This window comes from Heterodontus francisci, chromosome 12, assembly GCF_036365525.1.
Source record: "Heterodontus francisci isolate sHetFra1 chromosome 12, sHetFra1.hap1, whole genome shotgun sequence".
Taxonomy (NCBI): domain Eukaryota; kingdom Metazoa; phylum Chordata; class Chondrichthyes; order Heterodontiformes; family Heterodontidae; genus Heterodontus; species Heterodontus francisci.
Window position 1 is genome coordinate 83,110,649 of NC_090382.1, and position 6,262 is coordinate 83,116,910.

The following is a 6,262-nucleotide window of genomic DNA, read 5'->3' on the forward strand; positions in this document are numbered from 1 at the left end:
ATGCCCCAGACGCAAAGCTCAGTCCCTGAGTTTAGTGCAGCGCCAGCAAATAAATGGGCAACGCCTCTCGCGAGAGGTGCTGAGCACTGCACACTGCTGGGACAACACTGACATGTTTAGTTGTAATTCATCAAGTCTACAGGGCTGGAGATAACCAGTCATTTACTATTTCTTTCAAATTGATGTTCTCGCAACACTCTACAAATATGCCGAATCTCACTTTTGCAACTTTAAAAAAAATACGTGCTGTTTGCCATTTAAATGCAACAACATTTAAATGCTCAGATGCAACTTTATTTTTGTTCATTTTAAAAGTGTCTGGAAATAACTTGCGTCCAGCCTTCTGTTTCCGTGTGGCTACCGATGTGGTGTTGCAGTTAAGTTGAAGCATCAGCATGTGGTCCAGAAAGTGGTCGGCCATAAATTCACAGAAGTAATCCTGTCAGCTGCTGATAGACACTTACATCATTGTGGGGAAGCATGGCGTGACTTGAACTGAAATTTGTACATTTTGGTTTTAAAATGGTGACATACATACCGATATAGAAAACTAGCAAAAAAAGTTTTTTAAAAATCTGACACGATCTCCCCCAAAAAATGATAGCCCAAAAAACTGCTCGGAGCATAGGCCTGATGACATTTGAATATGAGTAATTAAAGTGAAAATGCAGCAGGTCAAGCTTGTCATAAACTGCGCATATACCAAGCATATAGATCAATGTACACAAAAGCACAAATTGCATTGTAACGAATATAGAATTTATTGAAGGGGTTTATGAGTGCTGATGACTTGAGATTTTCTTTTTATTCATTCACAAGATGTGAGCAGTACCGGCAAGGCCAGCATTTATTGCCTACCTCTAACTGCCTTGAGTACAACTGAGTGGCTTCCGAGGCCAGCTCAGAGGGGTGTTAAGAGCAAATCATATTGCTGTTGGTCCAGAGTCATACAGAGGCCATACTGGATAAGGATGGTAGGTTTTCTTCCCCAAAGCAACATTAATGAACCAGGTGGGTTTTTGTAACAATCCAGTAATTTCATGGCCACCATTACCAATGCTAGATTTTTATTCCAGATTTATTTAACTCAGCGAATTTAAGTTCCCCAGCTGCCATGGTGGGATTTGGGCACGTCCAGAATTTTACAGCTCCACCCCCCAGGGGCAGGCTGGGAGACAGGGGACAGCATAAAATCGGGTGGGAGGCGGACAGTGGGGGGTGGGGGCTGCCTACCCACCTGCTGGTGGTGTTGCTGCTCCTGAACAACTGCCAACCCTCTGATTGGCTGGCAGATCGTGGAGGCAGGGCATCCTGCCTTAGAGGGGCGGAACCCATGACCTCTAATTGCCTAGAGCCATGCAAAGTCATGTCATGGCTTCCAGAGCCGACGAAGGCGGGCTCGTCTCCAACTTTCCAGCCACCAACTCTGCGTTATATCCTAGCCCATGTTAGATCATTAGTCCAGGCCTCTGGATTACTAGTCAATAACAAAACTATTATGCTACGATACTCTACAGTATTTTCTAATGGGGTCTGGGAACATGTGCGTCTTCCTCCTATGAAATGTTAATTTTGGACACGTTGGGCTGAATTTTGCCACCCACTTTAAGACCCCAGCCTCAGGCCGAAAAGTGCATCCTGAGCCCACACTTGCCAGGAGCGGGAACCTGCTCAGTGCTTTTACCGCAGGTGGCCTCCTAATTTGCCACCTGCAGTCTCATGGCAAATGGAATTTAATCCTGAGAAGTGTGAGGTGATGCATTTTGGGAGGACTAACAAGGCAAGGGAATATACAATTGGTAGTAGTACCCTAGGAAGTGCAGAGCGTCAGAGGGACCTTGGTGTACTTGTCCATAGATCACTGAAGGCAGCAGCACAGGTAGATAAGGTGGTTAGGAAGGCATATGGGATACTTGCCTTTATTAGCCGAGGCATAGAATATGCCCTCAAATGCAGCCCAGCCTCTACCAGTCATGGATGAGCTGGACATACAGCCAACAAAATCGGAACTCAGTGATGCCATTGATTCTCTAGCCAGCGGAAAGGCCCTGGGAAGGACAGCATTACCCCTGAAATAATCAAGAGTGCCAAGCCTGCTATACTCTCAGCACTACATGAACTGCTATACCTGTGCTGGGACGAGGGAGCAGTACCTCAGGACATGCGCGATGCCAATATCATCACCCTCTACAAAAACAAAGGTGACCACGGTGACTGCAACAACTACCGTGGAATCTCCCTGCTCAGCATAGTGGGGAAAGTCTTTGCTCGAGTCGCTCGAAACAGGCTCCAGAAGCTGGCTGAGCGCGTATACCCTGAGGCACAGTGTGGCTTTCGTGCAGAGAAATCGACCGTTGACATGCTGTTCTCCCTTCGTCAGATACAGGAGAAATGCCGCGAACAACAGATGCCCCTCTACATTGCTTTCATTGATCTCACCAAAGCCTTTGACCTCGTCAGCAGACGTGGTCTCTTCAGACTACTAGAAAAGATTGGATGTCCACCAAAGCTACTAGGTATCATCACCTCATTCCATGACAATATGAAAGGCACAATTCAACATGGTGGCACCTCATCAGAGCCCTTTCCTATCCTGAGTGGCATGAAACAGGGCTGTGTTCTCGCACCCACACTGTTTGGGATTTTCTTCTCCCTGCTGCTTTCACATGGGTTCAAGTCTTCTGAAGAAGGAATTTTCCTCCACACAAGATCAGGGGGCAGGTTGTTCAACCTTGCCCATCTAAGAGCGAAGACCAAAGTACGGAAAGTCCTCATCAGGGAACTCCTCTTTGCTGACGATGCTGCTTTAACATCTCACACTGAAGAGTGCCTGCAGAGTCTCATCGACAGGTTTGCGGCTGCCTGCAATGAATTTGGCCTAACCATCAGCCTCAAGAAAACGAACATCATGGGGCAGGACGTCAGAAATGCTCCATCCATCAATATTGGCGACCACGCTCTGGAAGTGGTTCAAGAGTTCACCTACCTCGGCTCAACTATCACCAGTAACCTGTCTCTAGATGCAGAAATCAACAAGCGCATGGGAAAGGCTTCCACTGCTATGTCCAGACTGGCCAAGAGAGTGTGGGAAAATGGCGCACTGACATGGAACACAAAAGTCGGAGTGTATCAAGCCTGTGTCCTCAGTACCTTGCTCAACGGCAGCGAGGCCTGGACAACGTATGTCAGCCAAGAGCGACGTCTCAATTCATTCCATCTTCGCTGCCTCCGGAGAATACTTGGCATCAGGTGGCAGGACCGTATCTCCAACACAGAAGTCCTCGAGGCGGCCAACATCCCCAGCTTATACACACTACTGAGTCAGCAGCGCTTGAGATGGCTTGGCCATGTGAGCCGCATGGAAGATGGCAGGATCCCCAAAGACACATTGTACAGCGAGCTCGCCACTGGTATCAGACCCACCGGCCGTCCATGTCTCCGCTTTAAAGACGTCTGCAAACGCGACATGAAGCCCTGTGACATTGATCACAAGTCGTGGGAGTCAGTTGCCAGCGTTCGCCAGAGCTGACGGGCAGCCATAAAGGCGGGGCTAATGTGTGGCGAGTCGAAGAGACTTAGCAGTTGGCAGGATAAAAGACAGAGGCGCAAGGGGAGAGCCAACTGTGTAACAGCCCCGACAAACAAATTTTTCTGCAGCACCTGTGGAAGAGCCTGTCACTCTAGAATTGGCCTTTATAGCCACTCCAGGCGTTGCACCACGCACCACTCACCACCTCCAGGCGCTTACCCATTGTCTCTCGAGATAAGGAGGCCAAAGAAAGTAGTACCCTAGGAAGTACAGAGCGTCAGAGGGACCTTGGTGTACTTGTCCATAGATCACTGAAGGCAGCAGCACAGGTAGATAAGGTGGTTAGGAATTCATATGGGATACTTGCCTTTATTAGCCGAAGCATAGAATATAAGAGCACAGAGGTTATGATGGAGCTGTATAATATGCTAGTTAGGACACAGCTGGAGTACTGTGTACAGTTCTGGTCGCCACACTATAGGAAGGATGTGATTGCACTGGAGAGAGTGCAGAGGAGATTCATCAGGATGTTGCCTGGGTAGATGGGAAGAAACTTTTCCCTTAGCAGAGGTGTCAATAACCAGGAGGCATGTTTAAGGTCAGGGGCAAGAGGTTTAGAGGTGATTTGAGGAAAAACATTTTCAGCCAGAGGGTGGTTGGAATCTGGACCACACTGCCTGAACGGGTCGTAGAGGCAGGAACCTTCACAACATTTAGGAAGTATTTCGATGAGCACCTGAAATGCCATAGCATGCAAGGCTACAGGCCAAGTGCTGGAAAATGGGATTAGAATAGATAGGCTTGATGGCCGGTGTGGACAAGGTTGGGCCGAAGGGCCTGTTTCTGTGCTGCATAACTCTATGACACTATGACTCTTCATCCAATTTCAGGACAGCAGGCATGCACCTCATGCTGCCGGCCCAATAAGAGGGCTGGGCGATGCTGAGGCAGGTCAGAGACCTCAGCGCACCTCAAAATAGAGTCGCCCTCAGACACGTAAATAAAAGTAAAAATTTAGGATGGCCAAGGGTGGTAGACCCTGCCAATCAGAGGAGAAATCCCTCTGGCAGTTTGTTGGGGTCACGGGGGCTGCCTACCCTGCCCACGGCCCCCTCTGTGGGCCATGAAGCCTCCAGCTACGATTGCACCGTGAGCTGCCGCAGGGAGACCGGCTTCCTGAAACTGGCAGCCTCCCCACATGATCAGGGACTGCCTCGACATTGGCAAAATGCAGGCGGCCCCACTTAATGGCTCCCATTAGGAGACTTAGTTATACAAACCGGCTTCCCGCATCTATGACCCAATGACAGTGATGGAACAGCTATATAGATCCAAGTCAGGATGGTGTGTGGCTTGGACGGGAACTTGCAGGTGGTGGTGTTCCCATGCATTTGCTGCCCTTGTCCTTCTAGGGGGAAGAGGGCGCGGGTTTGGAAGGTGCTGTCGAAGGAGGCGTAGTGAGTTGCTGCAATGCATCTTGGATATGGTACACACTGCTGCCAATGTGCGGCAGTGATGAAGGGAGTGAATGTTTAAGGTGATGGATGGGATGCCGATCAAGAGGGTTGCTTTGTTCTGGATGGTATTGAGCTTCCTGAGTGTTGTTGGAGCCACACTCATCCAGGCAAGTGGCGAGTATTCCATCACACTCCTGACTTGTACCTTGTAGATGTGGACAGGCATTGAGGAGTTAGGAGGTGGGTTATTCAGCTCAGAATTCCCAGTTTCTGACTTACTTTTGTAGCCACAGTATTTATGTGGCTGCTCCAGTTCAATTTCTGGTCAATAGTAATCCCCAGGATGTTGATAGTGTGGGACCCAACAATCGTAATGCCATTGAATGTCAAGAGGAGATGGTTAGATATTCTCTTATTGGAGATCGTCATTGCCTGGCACTTGTGTGGCATAAATGTTACTTTCCACTTATCAGCCCAAGCCAAATTGTTATCCAGGTCTTGATGCGTATGGACACAAACTGCTTCAGTATCCGAGGAGTTGCGAATGGTACTGAACATTATACACAGGGATAGGCACCAACCTGTTGCACCATGGACATTTGACAAAATTATTGACTCAGCCACAGACATAGAAGCAATTAATCTGAATATAAAGTGTATAGCCAATCTAATGCCATCAAAACACAGTCTAATTTAAAACACATTTCTCCCTATAAATAAAGTAACAAAGCAGACAAACCTCAATGGAGAGCAGCACAACTATTAGCTAGCTAGCAAGCAAAATAGCATGCAATGCCAGTGCGAATTACTTTTGTTGACAGAACAGTGCGAGCTACACCATGTCACGGGGTGGTAGATGGACCTTGTCAGATGACCTCTGTGGATTCACACTGTGTCAGGAGTACAAATTCATCCAATAAACCATAAAACTCAATCAGAGGATTGTTATTGAAGTTATTGGGGTGAGGCAGTAGAAAAATCAGCAATAGGAAAACAAACCATTTCTCACACTGCTGTTGTCACAAGACAATTTAACCTGTGATGGTGTGTGCAACTTCTCCACCTGCTTGTAATATGTGTCTGAAGACAGGGCAGCCAACTAAAGGGCAGTGATCTCCAAATCAGGAGAATTTTGTAGGATGGAACAGATAGTACTTCAGGAAACTCATGTAAAACAGAAAAACAGAGTGGGACAGGAAGGGACAGAGGTATTAAAGGTAGGTAGCCAAGACTAGTTTATTCATCTTGGGCAGGCTGTTAAACTAGGTCCTGGATT